A 16,565-nucleotide genomic window follows, 5' to 3' on the forward strand; every position below is an offset into this window, starting at 1 on the left:
TTGTTACATGAATGCATGTAAGGATATATGTTTACGTGAAGATAATCTTAACTGCATAGTAAAGTTGGCAAGCACTTAAGATAATTTGAGAACTTATACAGTAACATAGTTACAGAGGTGCGTAAGTGCTTGAATCGCTGGTTAGGGTTGCATGAATGATGATCGTATACCTTTGCGGAGGCTTTGAAAGATGAGTAAGAAGGTACATCAATAAGCCCTAAGGGCTTATCGATCTGCACGGAGGTAGGGTTTAAGGTAGAAAAATGACATCACAACCATCTCAGGGTGCGGAAACGTGGTTCGTGCATCCCCCCATATTGCTTCGGGTGAGACTTCAGTCCACGCTCCACGAATTGATGCCGAAAGGACCAGTAGCATAGGGATTTGCTTGGATGACTAATGATGAACCTGAGTCAGGGCCCATCAAGCCAACATGGGGGCATAGCCAAAAATATAGATCATTTTCTCGTACACTCTTCCTTGATTAATAGATTGTGCAATCTCTTATTCTAGACATACTTCACTGGTAAATCTTACCACTATGTGATTGTCCTTGAGTGGACTGGGTAATAACAACGTAAGATATGTCATTAAAATTTAATCACATGTGGCTACATGAGCAGGTATTTGTTGTCATGGTAATAGATTAGTGGCTTAAACCTCCAGAGTCTCCTCTATTTCCTAAAATGGAGGTGGTATTTCGCAAGATGAGGAGGCTAAAGGTGGAGGTAAAACAATGGATAACTAGGCAGAAAAAGGAACTATATAGAGATTTGATTGAAATTGATAAGGAGGTGAAGACTTTGAACATCCCATCTAGAATCAAGTTTTTCATCAAAGAGACAAAGAAGGCACTCCTGGCCCTTGCGTCCAGGTACCATCAGATATTGAAGCTCCAACCAGAAGAGTGAAAATTGAAAAGTAGGATGGCTTGGGTGGCAGAAGGGAATAAGAACATACACTATTTTCCCAATATGGCATCCAAAAGGAAGAATACAAATGTTATTTGGGACATAAAAGATGAGGCGAACAATGTCCTAACTAGGTAGGAGGATATTCAATAAAAATGTGTTTTGGTATTTTAGTGGCCAATTTACGACAAAGGAAGAATGTAACATCTCCAATCAGCTGGCATTCACTAAATTTTTTCCTAATATGGTGGATGAGGAGGCTAATGCAGAGTTGAATAGGATGATTACAATGGAGGAGTTGCAGAGGGTTGTGAAAGTTGTGGCCCGAGATACAAGCATTGGACCTCATAGATGGCTAGTAGAGATCTCCCTTCAATTCATTGAGCTTATGGGGCTAGATATCCTAGAATTGCCTAAATCATCTAGACTTTAGTGTCACATACCTAGTTTCATTAATGCCACTTTTATCACTCTTACCCCCAAAAAGCCTTTCCCTTTCTCCTTTTTGAATTTTCGGCCAATATCCTTATGAAATTCGATGTACAAGATGGTATCTAAAATAATTGCAAATAAAAAATACGTTATCCAATCATATTACTTCGAAACAATTTGGGTTTTTAGCTAGTTGTCAAATTAAAGACGCATTGGCCATCTCACAAGTTTGTATACATTCTATGAAAATGCATAGGTTAGGGGCATGCTTATTGAGAATCGATTTAATAAAGGAATGTGATTTCATTGAATGGGAATTCCTTAGACTAATTCTACACAAAATTGGTTTCACTCACAGGCTTATTTATTGGATAATGGCTTGTATTTCCTTAACGAATTTGGTCATTATGATTAATGGATATCTGACTGAATTTTTTAGTGACATAAGGAGTCTTCGACAAGGGCGTGCATTATCATTTTTTTTTGTTCATATTGGTCATAGTAGACTAAGAAGAGTTATCAGTGAAGCCAGGTCTATGGGTGTAATTGTTGGATGTAGGATCATGAGATCCACTAACATTACTCACCTAATGTTTGTGGGCGCTGGCTTATTCACCGGGGAAGACAATATTAATGAATTGAGGTAATTTCATGACATCCTTACTAGATTTGGTGATGTGTCAGGGATCACTATGAAGAAAGAGAAATATAAATTGATAATAGCCAGTATGGAAGAGGAGGCAGTGGGAAAATCCCAACACATTTCAGGTAAAAATGAGCTCGTTGGCTGGTGTCTTTAGGTATTTTTGGGTTCGATTGAAACCAAATAAGTATCAGTGCCAAGATTGGGACTCGCCAGTTAAAAAGTTCAAGAAAAATTGACTCTTTGGGAGAAAAAAATGGCTGACATTGGGTGGCATACTGGTAATGACCAAATTTGTTATGGAGGGTATATCCATTTACTAGATGAAACTTTTCAAGTTACCCAAAGGGGTTATAAGATTATTCGTTGTGATCATTGCAAAATTTTATTTAGGATGGTGCATAGAAGTCAAAGAGAATATATTTGGTTCGCCTTGAGTTGTTAACTCGGAAGGTGGGCGAGGGGGGATGGGGCGTTAGAGCCACCAAAATTTTTAACGTGGCATTGCTAGCTAAAAATATCAGGAGGGCTTTCAAAAGTAATGGCCTATGGCAATGAGTCATTAGAGAGAAGTATCTTAATTTATTGTAGCTTAAGGCATGGATCAGTGAAGGCGCTCCTAAAATATAGAGTGCATCATATATTTGGAGAAGTATGTTACACGAAAAGTAGGGGCTTGTGGGAAATCTGCGATGGGAGGTTGGCAAAGGAAATAAGATTGTTGTGGGTCCCGAGGAAATAAAAGGTATGTAAGTATCCCACTTATTCTCTACCTAGATTATCTATTTTCTTAATCAGTCATGCATACATTTTCTTAATCACCTTGTTAGCCATAAATAGTCCCTACTCTCTTTCCTAAGATGGCTGAGCTCTAAGGATCTTGACCTTCCAGCAACTTATGAGGCAAAGTGGGAACAATATAGATATATGACTAGTCTCACTGACATCAGGCTATCTAAGAAGGAGGATAGGTTAGCATGGGGTGGGATTGAGGATGGAGGGAAAATCTCGGTCAATGAAATATACACATACATGAAATAGGGGTACAAGAATTTGAGCTATGATCTAGTGCTCAGACTTGCTTGGCGATGGGAGGTACCTTTGAAATTGAAATATTTTATGTGGTTGGTTCTCCACCAGCCGCATCCTTACATGGGATACTCTCACTAGAAGAGGCTTTCAGGGCTCCGACATATTCTCAATGTGTGGTGGAGCAATGGAAGAGGTGGTACATCTCTTTCTTACATTCCCTTTTGTGATAACTATTTGGAAAGTGGTTCTAGTGCATCTCAACATACAAGTAGATGTGGACGTTCCTTCTATTGAAAAATGTCTTAATAATTGGTTTGAGGGACAAAAAGAACATAGGGTGCTCCCTTTCTATATAGTTTGGGGTATAAGGTGGATTAGGAATGCAAAAATATCCGATAACACCATTCCTGAAATGAGAAACACCAGTTTGAATATTTTGGCATATTATCAATAAATAAGGCCCTGGAGTCCGAATCCAAAAAGGAGAATTTGCAGCTACAAAGAAATCAAGTCATCCACGCCGATGGGATTCTTTAACGATGACTCATATAATGGGGTATGTCGGTGTGGGGCTCAAATCATTCTTATGCCTGGGAAGTCTTATCATTTTAGTTGGTCAGGGGTGTCGACACCAATATTCGAGTTGAATTGCTTGCACCATGGGGTGTTATGAGGTGTGCTATCTAGTTGGGTATCGAGGATGTTATCCTCTACAATTTCCTAGGCTGAGGAGGAGATCGAAAGTGGTAACTTCAAACCACTTTCAGCTCAGTAGCTAGCCCTACTAAGCCAGAGAGGGATCTCTAATTTTTTTTATCAATGAATAGCTTTAAAGAACAATTTTTTTAGGCTAGATATGCAAGTTTGTTTGAGTTCTTGTGAATTTAGGTTTTTTAGGTTTGATGGACTAGAGTTTAGAATAGGTAATTAGGTCTAGGCTTCAAGAATGCAAAGACAAGTATGGAAAGGCGCTAGGTATCAGTGGGCTATGATGTACTTGAAATGTTGTCAATGTAGAGATTAGAAAATTTTGAAGAGACTAGTGAGCATATGTAAGTATGAATTCATTAGCTTTAGAAGAAATAAACACAACTATGAATTCCACATAAACAGAGCTTGAAATCAAGAATCATGTCTATATAACTGCAAGGTAATTCATAGAAAGAATACAAATCATGTGAATAAAGATTGTTCATCCATTAGAAACTGATATAAAGAGTAAACAAACACCATAGACTCACTGAACTAGAGTTCCTGAAAAATGGTTGCAACTGCTCCTCTATTAGCTGAAAAGATCATAACATACAAGCCTCCTCCAAAAAAGTCCAAACCATTTCTATGATAGATAAATGATACATATAGACTCAATTAGACCACTTCCCTACCTTCAGGAGTCAGATTCCTAGTTGGTGGAACTGATTCCAAGATTCTCTCAACCAACAGGTGAGAGTGAGAAGGTTAAACACAAACACTTCTTGGAGACTTTGTTTTGGATTTTGCTTCCTCAATGAGGCCTATTAAACATAAAAAAACCCATCATGTGAATTTATTCATGATTACATCATCTAACCTCGAACTAAGTTCAATTACATCAAGAGTTTTGAATTTTACCAAGTCAAACTGAAAACTAGGAAATTTACATAGTGAAATTTTAAATTAAAAACACAGAAAATTGCAGAAGCATAGTGCCGACTTTGAGCCCACTTTAAGGTGCCTTCCTTAGGTCCAAATGAATATCTGAAAGAATGGTCAACTAGAGTTTCAAGTCTAGTTTCCAAAACACCTTGCATTTTTGAAAATGCCCATGGGAAGGCCTTCAAAATTCCAATCTCCTAAAGTCCCTCCAGAAGTATAGCGCCTATCAAAAAGAGGTCCATAAAGCTGATGTTTGACCACTTTTTCCCATTTTTCTCAAAATTTGGGCCCTCTCTAGGAAATATGAATAAATGGGTTTTGAGAGGATGCCAAGGGCTTTCTAAAAATGCAAGCCATTTCTGATTTGGGTGCCCGAGGAAAAAGTGTAGCGCCAAGGCGCTACGCTTCTGTGATTGGCCAAATTTCTGCATAAGGCACCAAAATATCCAAAAAACCAAAAATGTTCAGAATTTCTTCAAAATTGGTCATGAGTTGTAAAATGAAGTATGTTAAGCCCTCATGGATTCTTTAGCAAGCATCTCGAAGTTACCCTTCTCATTTTGGTCCTTTAGGGCTTCTTTGAGCTTGTTTTCCCGCTGTTTGACCTTGGCATTGCAAATCATATTCTTGGCCTGGTAGTGATGTGCCATATGCCTTAGTAGCTGGTTGTCTCTATTGGCCTTGTCCAGAAGCTTCTCCAAGTGGTAATTTTCCTTGTCTAACCAAGACTCCCTGTCTTCATTGACCTCTAAGGAAATTCTGTTTTCTAACTCTAGTTCCTCATCTAGTAAGATGTGTTTTTTCTCCTCTTTTAATGCCTTCTTAAGCCCTTTGGTTCTTGGCCTCTTTTTCTTACTTTGTCCTTGAGTTCCTTCGAGCTCATTGATCTCCAAGGTTGCTTTTTCCTTGCCTACTTGCTGCAATAGTTTAGCTTGCTCCTTTTCCACAATAAGTTTCTTTGCCTTTCGCTGACTGTTTTCTTGTTCTAAGAATGAAATGACAAACCTTGCCCTTGCCATGTTGTCCATGAGTTCTCTAATCTGAGAGTCTTTGTCTTTGATAATCTGTTACATGCTTGAGGGCTCATTTTCTGCTTCTAAGTCTACTAACTCAAACTCATGCTCAACCAAATCTTTATCCTGCACTGGTATCCCCTATTTTGTCGATGTAGAAGGCTTGGCCCCTTTCTCACCATGAGAAGTAAACACAAGCCTTTTTCCTCTTTTGTACATCCTAGTCACCTCAGGTCTAGGTGCTTTAGGAATCTCCATTGATTTTCTTGAGGACCCAACCTCCATTTGTTGTGTTGGCATGCTTGAATGCTGAACTGAAACATTGGATTCATGCCATTTCAAAGCTGCCTCCAAGAAAGAATCCCATGTCATGTTCTTCTCTGCAAGTTGATGGAGCACTACAGTCTTGATCAAACTATGATGAAAGAGACTAGGATAGTGTTCTTTGTTTTTCACCTGTACCTTCTCTGACATCTTGGAAAGGCTCCTACATAGATAGTTGCACATGTTTAGAGGTTTCTGAGTTGTAAAGTGCATTAGAAGCCGGATGTGATAGGAATATAGTCTAGAGAACCTTCCTTCACATGTGAAGAATCTCATGAAAACTTTCATCAATGGAGCATACTTCTCCAATAGGTACCTAAAAGGTATGATATGTGTATGGGTTTCCCTGTATGGTGTTTTCAAGAAGGACCTGTAATGCACAAGATCTAAGTTCATGCCCTTAAACCAATATTCTCCATGATTTGGTATCCCTGTAGCAAGTGAAATAGAAGCCACTAAAAATGTGAACTCAACACCAGAAATAATGACACTTTCTCCTTTCAAATGAGTAGCAGCCCAATCTGTCAACTGTTCATGGAAACCTACTTCACACACCCTTTTGCAAAAATCTAGACAATTCACATCTTCAAAACACTGTTTGATAAAGGGTGATGTATTGATCTCATTGCAGTTGGCTTGTTCATATCTGAGAGTTTTGCCTCCCTTATGGTGTTTCTTACTTTTTAGTGAAGAAACTCCTTCCATGATGACATAAGCCCTAGCAGCAGGAAAATGAGAAAAAATAGTGAGGGATGAATGAAAAATGACATGCTGGGTAGGTGGAGTGCAAAAAATGGCAAGGGAAATTATAGGAGGTGGATATGGACTGTGAGCAACTTATGAAAATGAAATGAGGTGAAATGAAGGAAGGGAGTGTTTGTGAAAAATGAAAAACAGAGTTTCTAGGAAAACTATCCAAATTCCTTAGGAATAAGTTAGGGTTTCATTTTTGGTGAAGTAATTTAGTGATTTGTAGTTGTTTCAGTGGTTCATAATGTATATTAAATAGGTGTATAGGTGTAGAATGATAGTTTTACATGTTTAACATATTAAAACTAGACCAACCATTATCAAACCTGGCTCATTTCATGAAAAAATCACTAAAAACCCTAAATGAAGAAATCTTAAGCTTGAATCTATCTTGCGAAAGAAGAATGTAAGTGAAGTGATGTACTTACTTGTAGAGGAGTCTAAGTTAGCAAGAAAACAATTTGCAAGCTTGAAATTTCAATTTGGGTGAGTTTTGGACGGTTTTAAGCTGCTCTGGCACAAGTGCAGAGCAATCTCTGGAAGCGCAACGCTGAAGCACAGTGTAGTGTCCAGAAGCGCAGCGCTGGCCTCAGAAGCGCAACGCAGTCTCTGGAAGCGCAACGCCTTGAATTTTTTGCTAATTTTGCCTAAAAACTCAAGTTTTTCTCTTCAATGAATTTGAGGGCTTGATGCACAAAGGGGGGTAAAAGGAAAATAAAGTGAGTTTGGGGCTTTTTGGGTTTATATAGGCAAGTTAGTTTTCCTTTTGAAAATAAATGGGCCCCACAAACCCTTTAAAAAACTGATTTTTCACCTTTAAGACTGATTCACCTTGGAGAGGTGAAACGTGGGCTGCATTTTCACTTTTTGAACATTGAAACTTTTTCTCCTAGAGCCTTTGAAGCTGAAATCATGATGAACTTATGAAAACTCATCAAGTTAATGTCAAAGAGCTGCTTGTCATGCTTTATTTTAATGTTGGATTTACATAGGATGATGATGGACTTTGAAACCCTAATGACTTAATGAAGACTTGAAACTGAATGAAATGATGATGATGATTGATATAAGGAAAACCTTCTTTCTATTATGACACCTTCATCTTAATGAGGTAGGTGACCAGCATATGTGACTTTCCCAAAAGACTAGAATCATTCCTAGACCAATTAACTAGTGACCAAATTTTACTCTGTAAACCTAGTGACATGACAAAATTTGACCTTGAGACCTTGACAGACTTGGTAAAAGCATATTTGATCACTGGTGACAGGCAAACAAGTCTGACACTAACAGAGGAGTTGGAGGTTTTCGGCGATTCCAAATCAGTCATTGAGTGGGTACAAAGGCACTCTGGATTCGGGCCGCTCTCGCTATATCGCTGGGAGAAAAATATCAATGCTCTGTTGGAGTCTTTTAAGCATATCTCTTTCTCCCACATTTCTGAGAGCAAAATATGGACACATGGTGGCCAATCAATTATCTAAATGTGGTAGATTGTCCAATCCGAGTGTTATTAGCTGCCATTTCTACATTGAAGGGGTTCTGCAAGGTTCTGGGTGCTTTTATTTGTAATGAGGATAGTCGATGTTATAAGCTTCCTCTTCCTCTCCTCTTGGGAGTTTTTCTTTGTTAGATCCAACTAACAACGTATTGATGGTTCGTGGCCAGTTGGGGACTATTTGTAGTCAGTAAAATAGATAGCCCACGTCCATGATCCATTTTTCAAATCGAGATAAGAGGGTTGTCTGATGCGAGCAAGCCTTATATCCATTTTCAGGTGATATGGGTGGATCTTTGGGTCAGAATTATTTGGGATGCATAGAATTGGATATTTCTTTCTTTTGATGTGGATGGCCTCTGATACATATTGTTGGGTTGTTTCTCTTCCGCGCCTTTCATTATGGTTTTCCTTCCACTTGCCAGCAACTGATCCTTTCAGGTGGTCTTGTTGTTCCTCCAATGGGCGATATTGGAATCCTCTGTTTCCACTAAAGAGCGATGTTTTCCCAAGTATCAGGGTTTTTTTTTTCTTCCTGTCAGTCTGCTCTTAGGAGAAGGTTTATTTTCTGGTCTTTATTGCTCTGTGTTTCTGTCTTATTAATGCACGGTTAATCTGTTATAGCCATTTAGCAATTACAGATAGAACAGAGATTTATTTTGTAAGGTTCTTTTGGGTAGCATTTAGCGACACAGGTATCTAGTGATGATCAAGCTCACTCTTCTTTGTAATCAGAAATTTGGAACTCAAGAATCGTGGAATTGCAACTATCTTTTGTTTTGCGATTTTTTCTTTTGAATATTTTTATTTGGTTGTTAATTATAGACTTAGCTTTCAAATCTATTGCCTCATAAGAACTTCAACAAAATAGTGATTAATATCTCGCAACTCTTAGGCATGGTAGTTTTTAAGTAATGTATAGGGATACAACATTGTTTTGATGTAGCGTGACGGAAGTAAATATTGTTAATTAAAATTAAAAAAAATAAAAGTTAACCTGGTTTTCATGTAATGTATAGAGTTACGTTGTTTGATGTAATATAACACAAGTGGAGACCCTCGATTAAAATGAAATGATAACTAAAATTTTGGAAAAGTTAACCAAGGTAAAAGCCAATTAGATGAAAAAGGCCTAGTTTAATTTATAGAGGAAATGACTTTTTTCACGATCATTTTTCTGGTTAATTTTAATCAAAATTTGATAGAGACTTTTAAAAACTTGAGTTTAAATTGTTTAGTCTGCATAATTCGAGTGCCTAGAGTTTTTGAGGGTGCTAAACCCATATATGCATTCAAAAATGTATTTTAAATAACAAAAAAAAAACTTGAAATTGTATTGCCTAATTTGAGTTTTTGAGGGTGCTAAACCCATATATGCATTCAAAAATGTATTTTAAATAACAAAAAAAAAACTTGAAATTGTATTGCCTAATTTTGATGAACTCCCGTGAAAAACGCTATGTCGATAAGTTAGACTATTAAAACAATTAACTTTTTAAAACAAAATATGTTTAAGTATGAGGGGTTTTCGTAGTGCATTATCTTAGATATCATTTTTTGGGATTCAAGAGCATTAAGTAAATCATTCATCTATGACCATTTCCATGCGAGGTAGTCATAACTGACTAATTAATTTCTCATAGCATCAATCATCACTTCACCTGGTAACCAAGATTTCCCAGGAGGTCATGCATCCTAGACCACCTCTTGCTGAAGTGTGCTTAACTGTGGAGTTTTCCCCACAATCAAGCTCACTTAGCAACAACAAAATATGTTATTCAATCTTTTTCAAAAAAATGCATACAATGTTTATGTATATTACAAATCTTCTAATAAATTATATATATATATATATATATATAATTAATTAAGGTGTATATATATAAGTTTATTTATTTAATTACAAAAATTTTCAATCAATCAAAATACATAAAAATAAAAATAAAATAAAAAGATCAATCAAAATAAAATAAAAATAACCCTATGTTAATTTAAAATTCTACCTTATTATTTTTATTAATTTTTGTTGAATTAAGGTAAACTTGACTTAATCAAATTATCGTGCTTTTTGAACTCCAAGTTTATGAGAACCTATGGTATTCATGTGGAATATAACCTATTTAAAACAAGAATTAAACCAACATAAATCCCTCTGAACTCTAAATCTACCAAATATTGAGAGGGATCAAATCTATTAAAATAGAAATATCTTAAGATACAAAAAGATTTGATGTCTCTAAACTTTTGGTACATCCAAAATTAAGATAAATTGAAACTACTATTAAATTAAATAAAAATATATTAACCAATTAATTTCAATTATTATAATTTTTATTTAAATATTTTTTATAATTTTTTATACTTTTCAATTATTATAATTTTTATTTAAATATTTTTTATAATTTTTTATACTTTTAATATAACATATAAAAATTTCGAATATTATTCATTCACTTTCAAATATAAATATATATTGATAAATGATATTTTTCGGGATTAATCACTCTTAAAACAGTGCTGTATCTCTCATTATTATGAAAATATATTATTGATATCAAAAACATGTATATTTGATTATAAAAAATTAAATCTAAATCCATTTCTTTGTATATTTAAGTAAATGCGCACTTTTAATCGTGGTATCTGGGCATAGAACTTCAAATTTAGTTTATCTTTTCATTGAAAATCAAATGACCGCCACTTGTAAGGAGGATAGTTTACGGTTGAGGCATATGACTTGAGTGTCCCATCAAAGAGGCTATTTTCCTGCGAGGATGGCTACTCCTTATTTGGTTTCCAGTTTCGACCAAAGGGAAGAAGTATCACGCCTTCATAATGGACTCCATCCAAAACTTTCGCTATTGAATTTTGCAAAAAAATATTGTTTTTAGAATCACAGCATACTAAAGCATATTATCATTACAAATCCTTATATTTGAGAAATGACCACTGTCCCACTGTAAAACTATTTATTTAAGTAAGAATTATTAATAAAAGTACAAAACATTGCCCTCACTTGATATCTTTGTTCATATGAAAATAATTTTGGACAAAACTTTCTTAATTACGTGGTAAGGTGTTTTTCTATGAAAAGAAGTCTCTCGAATGTTATCTGTTCGATGTTGATTTTAGTGTTAAATGATTAAAATAAAGTTTATTATCAGATTCAAAACTTCCTTAATTACATTATGAGGCGTTTTTCTATGAAAAAAAAGGTCTCTCCAATGCCATCTGTACTACTTTGATTTTAGTGTTAGATGATTAAAATAGTTGATTTTAGTGTTAAACTATTAAAATAAAGCTTAGCATCAGATTCAAAACCAGTATTGTTAGTTACAATTCAATTAATTAAATGATAGGCGGGGTATTATTAGTTACAATTAGGTAAAATGATAGGCCACCGCTGCTACTGAGAGGATGATGGCCACGGCTGCGCAGGCTCTTGCTCAGACGTCTCGAGCCTTTTCCTCGCCACATTGGTTTTCTTGGGAGGACGCCTGTCCAATATGGGTTTGGGGGCATTCGTCATGGAGGCTCTGCCCGTCTTAGAGTATAAAGCGCAGAGCTTCAAAGAGGTGCTTAATTGCGCCGTCTGTTTGTCAGAATTTCAGGAGATCCAGAAAGGTCGGTTTCTAACCAATAGCAAACACAGGTTTCACTGGCATTCAACTTGCGTTCAGCCGAAACAGTGGGCAGGTAACAATACTAGCATTTGCATCCGATGTTGCAAAGGAAACGCCGTAAGGCATAAATTTAAATGGTCGTTGAAAAGAAGATAAAGCATAGATTTATCCCATGAATTAACTGTGAGCTTCCCCAGGCACTAAAAGTTGTAGGGAGGACAAAGGCAGGGTGTATTGATCCACTACAGTGGAAATGGACCGCTCAGAGACTGCGAAATGATCATAGCCTCGATGCTTGTCTAAGCTTGAGTTACGATGCACTAGGTAAGGAGACTATTCATTTGCAATTATTCTTTCTATGCATGGCTGCAACATTTGCAGAACACCAAATTATTCATGCCAACCATGTGATTCCATTGTGGGTGGGAGAAGGGTTGTTGGCAAGAAAAGATCGCCATCAACTTAGCTACAACCCATCCGCACTGGGAGGGGTTTATCTCAACCTTTTGGCAGATCGTTGTTTGATTGACAGGTATTTGAAAAAGAGGAAATGGGTGAGTAGCCACAGGTTGGAAAACAACGCAGCTACTCCCTTTTGAGTTTTTGGTGTGTTCACATGGATGTCAATGTGTGCTTTTATGCGATTGAGGAGGATACTAGATCTTGATCATCACAACTCTAAAAATATGGTGAAGCAAAGTTGTCAATATGGTCAATGGAATTTTTAATATCAACGTTCTTTGTCACATGTTAACTGGTATTGTAGGCTTATTTCGCGCTCTGCTTTGGACATTCTTTTCTGTCTACTATATTTTTCCCTGGCTTGGGTTATCCATTTCTCTTTGCTCTGATTTTTTTTATTTTTTTGAGGGTTTGCTCTGTTCTTCTTTGCCATTTCTCTTCCTTTATGCAAAGTAATTCCATGCATCTCAAATTAAAGTTGAATCTCATATAGGACCATTTCCTTCATTATTCATCTTTGCCATTTCTTTCATGAGAAGAATATACTTCATTTTTGCAGCATAGATGGTTGCAAGTCTATCATACTCGGTAAGTTCACATCATATAGAAACCATGGCACTCACTACAGCAGTATAGAAATGAGCAACAACACAAGTTCATTTTGACAAATCAATTGATCTGTCATACAAAGGCCGCAGAGATGGAAAAAGAATGTGTCAACAAAAGATAATGTGGCACAGAGTTGTATCCTTTCCAAATTCTACTCTAACAAATCACCACATCATGACAAACAAATGTTAAGTTACTGCCCGTAGTTGGAACAATGATAAAGCAAATATATAAATATATAATAAAAACTGCATACTATTACTTGAACAGTAGATATACATACAACAACTAGCAAACTGTAAAGGTTTTCCAAGGACAAAAACTATCCTCTATCAAAGGGATAGTATCTGGGAACAGAACGAAGTGACAAAAAAATTCATTAGAACCACATGTTTTACTACAATCCTGAAATAAATTACTAGAATCCTGAACTAAAGAATACAATGTCACAATTTTTCTTGCATACTGTAATGCTCTCAGATAGTTAGTCTAGAAAACGACATAACATAGATAAGAATCAATTTTCAATACCTCTGGAAGATGCCCTTAAAGCATGGGAAGATTGCATAGGACCTGTCATCGGTGGGGCTTGTGAGTCTGCAACCCAACTCGGCGATGTTCCAGAGACAGGTATTTGAAAAAGAGGAAATGGGCGAGTAGCCACAGGTTGGAAAACAACGCAACTACTCCCTTTTGAGTTTTTGGTGTGTTTACATGGATGTCAGTGTATGTGTGTTTTTATGCGATAGAGGAGGATACTAGATCTTGATCATCACCTGTTGCAAACAACTCTAAAAATATGGTGAAGCAAAGTTGTCCATATGGTCAATGGAATTTTTAATTCTTTAATATCAGCGTTCTCCGTCACATGGTAACTGGTATTGTAGACTTATTTTGCACTCTTCTTTGGACATTCTTTTTCTGTCAACTATATTTTTTCCTCGCTTGGGTTAGTCATTACTCTTTGCTCTGATTTTTTTTTTTTTTTAGGGTTTGCTCTGTTCTTCTCTACCATTTCTCTTCCCTTATGCAAATTAATTCCATGCATCTCAAATTAAATTTGAATCTTATATAGGCCCTTTTCCTTCATTATTCATCTTTGCCATTCCTTTCACGATTGAGATATGACTGAGTGAATGAGAAATTTGCAGTGCTGAAACAAGAAAAATGGGTCAACCATAGAGTGGGTAATCATCATGATTTGCAATGGGTACCCCACAATTCTTCTATCAGGTGTGTATCTCAATCACAAATCCCTTCCTCTTCTGCAATGCTATTTTGCTAGAAACGAAACAATCTTACATACAGATCACAGACTTTTCCAGCTCCTGAACCCTCAGTTCAAACTTTAACAGCAAGTCCATCTGCAGTGCAAAGCTTATTTGTAGGAGTTCCACCTTGTGATTTAATACAAGAAGTCTACCAACAATAAAGCAGTTGGATTTCTCGGCAGACCACCAGTCCAGGTTCTTGGCGTTTTAGGTGTTCAATATGCTACTTATGATTTCTTGAAAGTGCACTACTAAATTTATCCAGATTGAAGGCGTTGCTATAATTAAGGGTTGATTTCTGCCAAATAAGCAGCTTGTCCTTCTATGTAGACCATGGTGGTAGTTATCTAGGCTGTACATGTTTTCAGAAATGAAGAATATACTTCATTTTTGCAGCATAGATGGTTGCAAGTCTATCATAATCGGTAAGTTCACATCATATAGCAACCATGGCACTCACTACAACAGTGTAGAAATGAGCAACAACACGAGTTCATTTTGACAAATCAACTGATCTTTCATCGAGATACAGGGCATATGTGCGTACAAATGCGAAATAGTCCCAAGAATTTGAGTGTGAATCATCTCTAAAATCAGACAGATTGAGCAGGCGTGCACCACGCCTCATTCCCTGAAGAACTTCCCGCTCAAAACTTGGATCGACGTCCTGAAATAGCCTATGAATGAGCATCAGCGCCTTCATTGCCACTATCCAATTGTGCATTTTGTTGATCCTCTTGGACAGACTGTGGACACAAGCACTAACATAACCCCTGGAATAAGAGGTGAGGTGAAAAATTTCATACACATATTTTTCATCTATAGGTACTTCATCATGACTTGTTGCCATTACAATGGCAGCATCCAGATCCGGCGCATTGTTGCTTGCAACCTTTGCTATACTAATACTCGTCTGGTCCTTCACAGCACCAAGAGCTTTCCTTAGCTTACTTGGAGCCATTCGCAAATCTCAAAAAGCACAATTAACCTTAACAAAGGTTTGATCTCAAAAAAGGCAATTCAAGCTCTAAAAAAACCAAATTTCTACCAACGGGACCTAATCTCCCTACTGCACTTTTCACGGTCTAAATTCCCCAAATAATGACAAAATGTATGGCTAACGGCAAACTTGCCGATTTCACCGCCCTGGAACACCACCAGCCAAATCTTTCCACGAGAAGCGATGCCGGGGACCTCAAAGACACGGATTAAACCCTGTTATAAAAGCAGCCGACGTCAAAGGCCACAAATTACCTGCGAATATCCTCCACAGCTGTGGTTTCAGCTCAATTAGGTATATCAATTGCAAAATTTCAAAAAAATCCAAACCTACGTAACCCAAATAACAGCTAAATCAGAGAAGATATCCAAAACATATGAGAAAGATGACAATATCCTCGCTTGAAATTAAAGCAAACAAAATCTCTGCAAGATTTTAAAAATGCAACAAAATCCATTATCAAAAAGCAGAACACGGATCTCCAATAAAAAAGATAAAATTTCACTAAATAATCCTATACATCGCACATCTATAAATACAAGAGTACAACTTCCATCTCGAAAATGAAGATCGAATCGCCGGATCTAAGATTTGAGCAAAATTTTCCTCCAAAACATAAATCAAGCCACATGTCTTTCAAAAACTTTACAGAATCTCTCAAAAATACCTGGACAGCGGCCGATATAAATGGATCCTTTGACGCTGGTTTGAATCCTCCTCTCGCCAATCTCCAGCAAAGCTATAAACCATTGAGAAAATCCTCTTCTTCAAATATGAATCCATGTTATATTGTCGTAGAGGAAGAACTTTGATTGAACATTTTAAAAGCCATGACGGAGACGGCCGACCTACAGAGCACAAAATCCATCCATCTTACCAATGAAAAATGCTTGGATCCACTACCGCGACAAATTTGCTGGAATTTGATGGATTTTGGAATGCAAAATAAAATTTGATGATTTTTGGAATCCTCTTCTGCATTATTTCATAGTCTGAGATTGACGGTGAGCTCCTACTTGAAGATGCCCTTGAAGCATGGGCAGATTGCATAGGCCCTGTCATCGGCAGGGCTTGTGAGTTTGCAACCCAACTCGGCGGCGTTCCAGAGACAGGTATTTGAAAAAGAAGAAATGGGAAGTGCTTTCCTCGGTGCTGGAAGTCCTTGAATTGCAGAACAACCCCAGGACCTGCAGGCAGGAAAAGAAACAGAGAATTACCAGATTCCATGCATCTCAAATTAAATTTGAATCTTATATAGGACCTTTTCCTTCATTATTCATCTTTGACATTTCTTTCACGATTGAGATATGACTGAGTGAATGAGAAATTTGCAGTGCTGAAACAGGAAAAATGGGTCAACCA

General features: G+C 36.9%; 1 pseudogene; it reads right to left on the bottom strand.

Annotated features, from left to right (window-relative positions):
* Nucleotides 1-14,696: 14,696 nt before the first annotated feature.
* LOC149216104 (putative clathrin assembly protein At2g25430 pseudogene) lies at nucleotides 14,697-15,164 on the bottom strand (annotated as a pseudogene).
* Nucleotides 15,165-16,565: the final 1,401 nt, after the last annotated feature.

Source organism: Pinus tabuliformis, chromosome 1_1 (assembly GCF_031772625.1).
Source record: "Pinus tabuliformis cultivar Carrire ecotype Pingquan chromosome 1_1, CPIR1, whole genome shotgun sequence".
In the NCBI taxonomy this organism is placed as follows: domain Eukaryota; kingdom Viridiplantae; phylum Streptophyta; class Pinopsida; order Pinales; family Pinaceae; genus Pinus; species Pinus tabuliformis.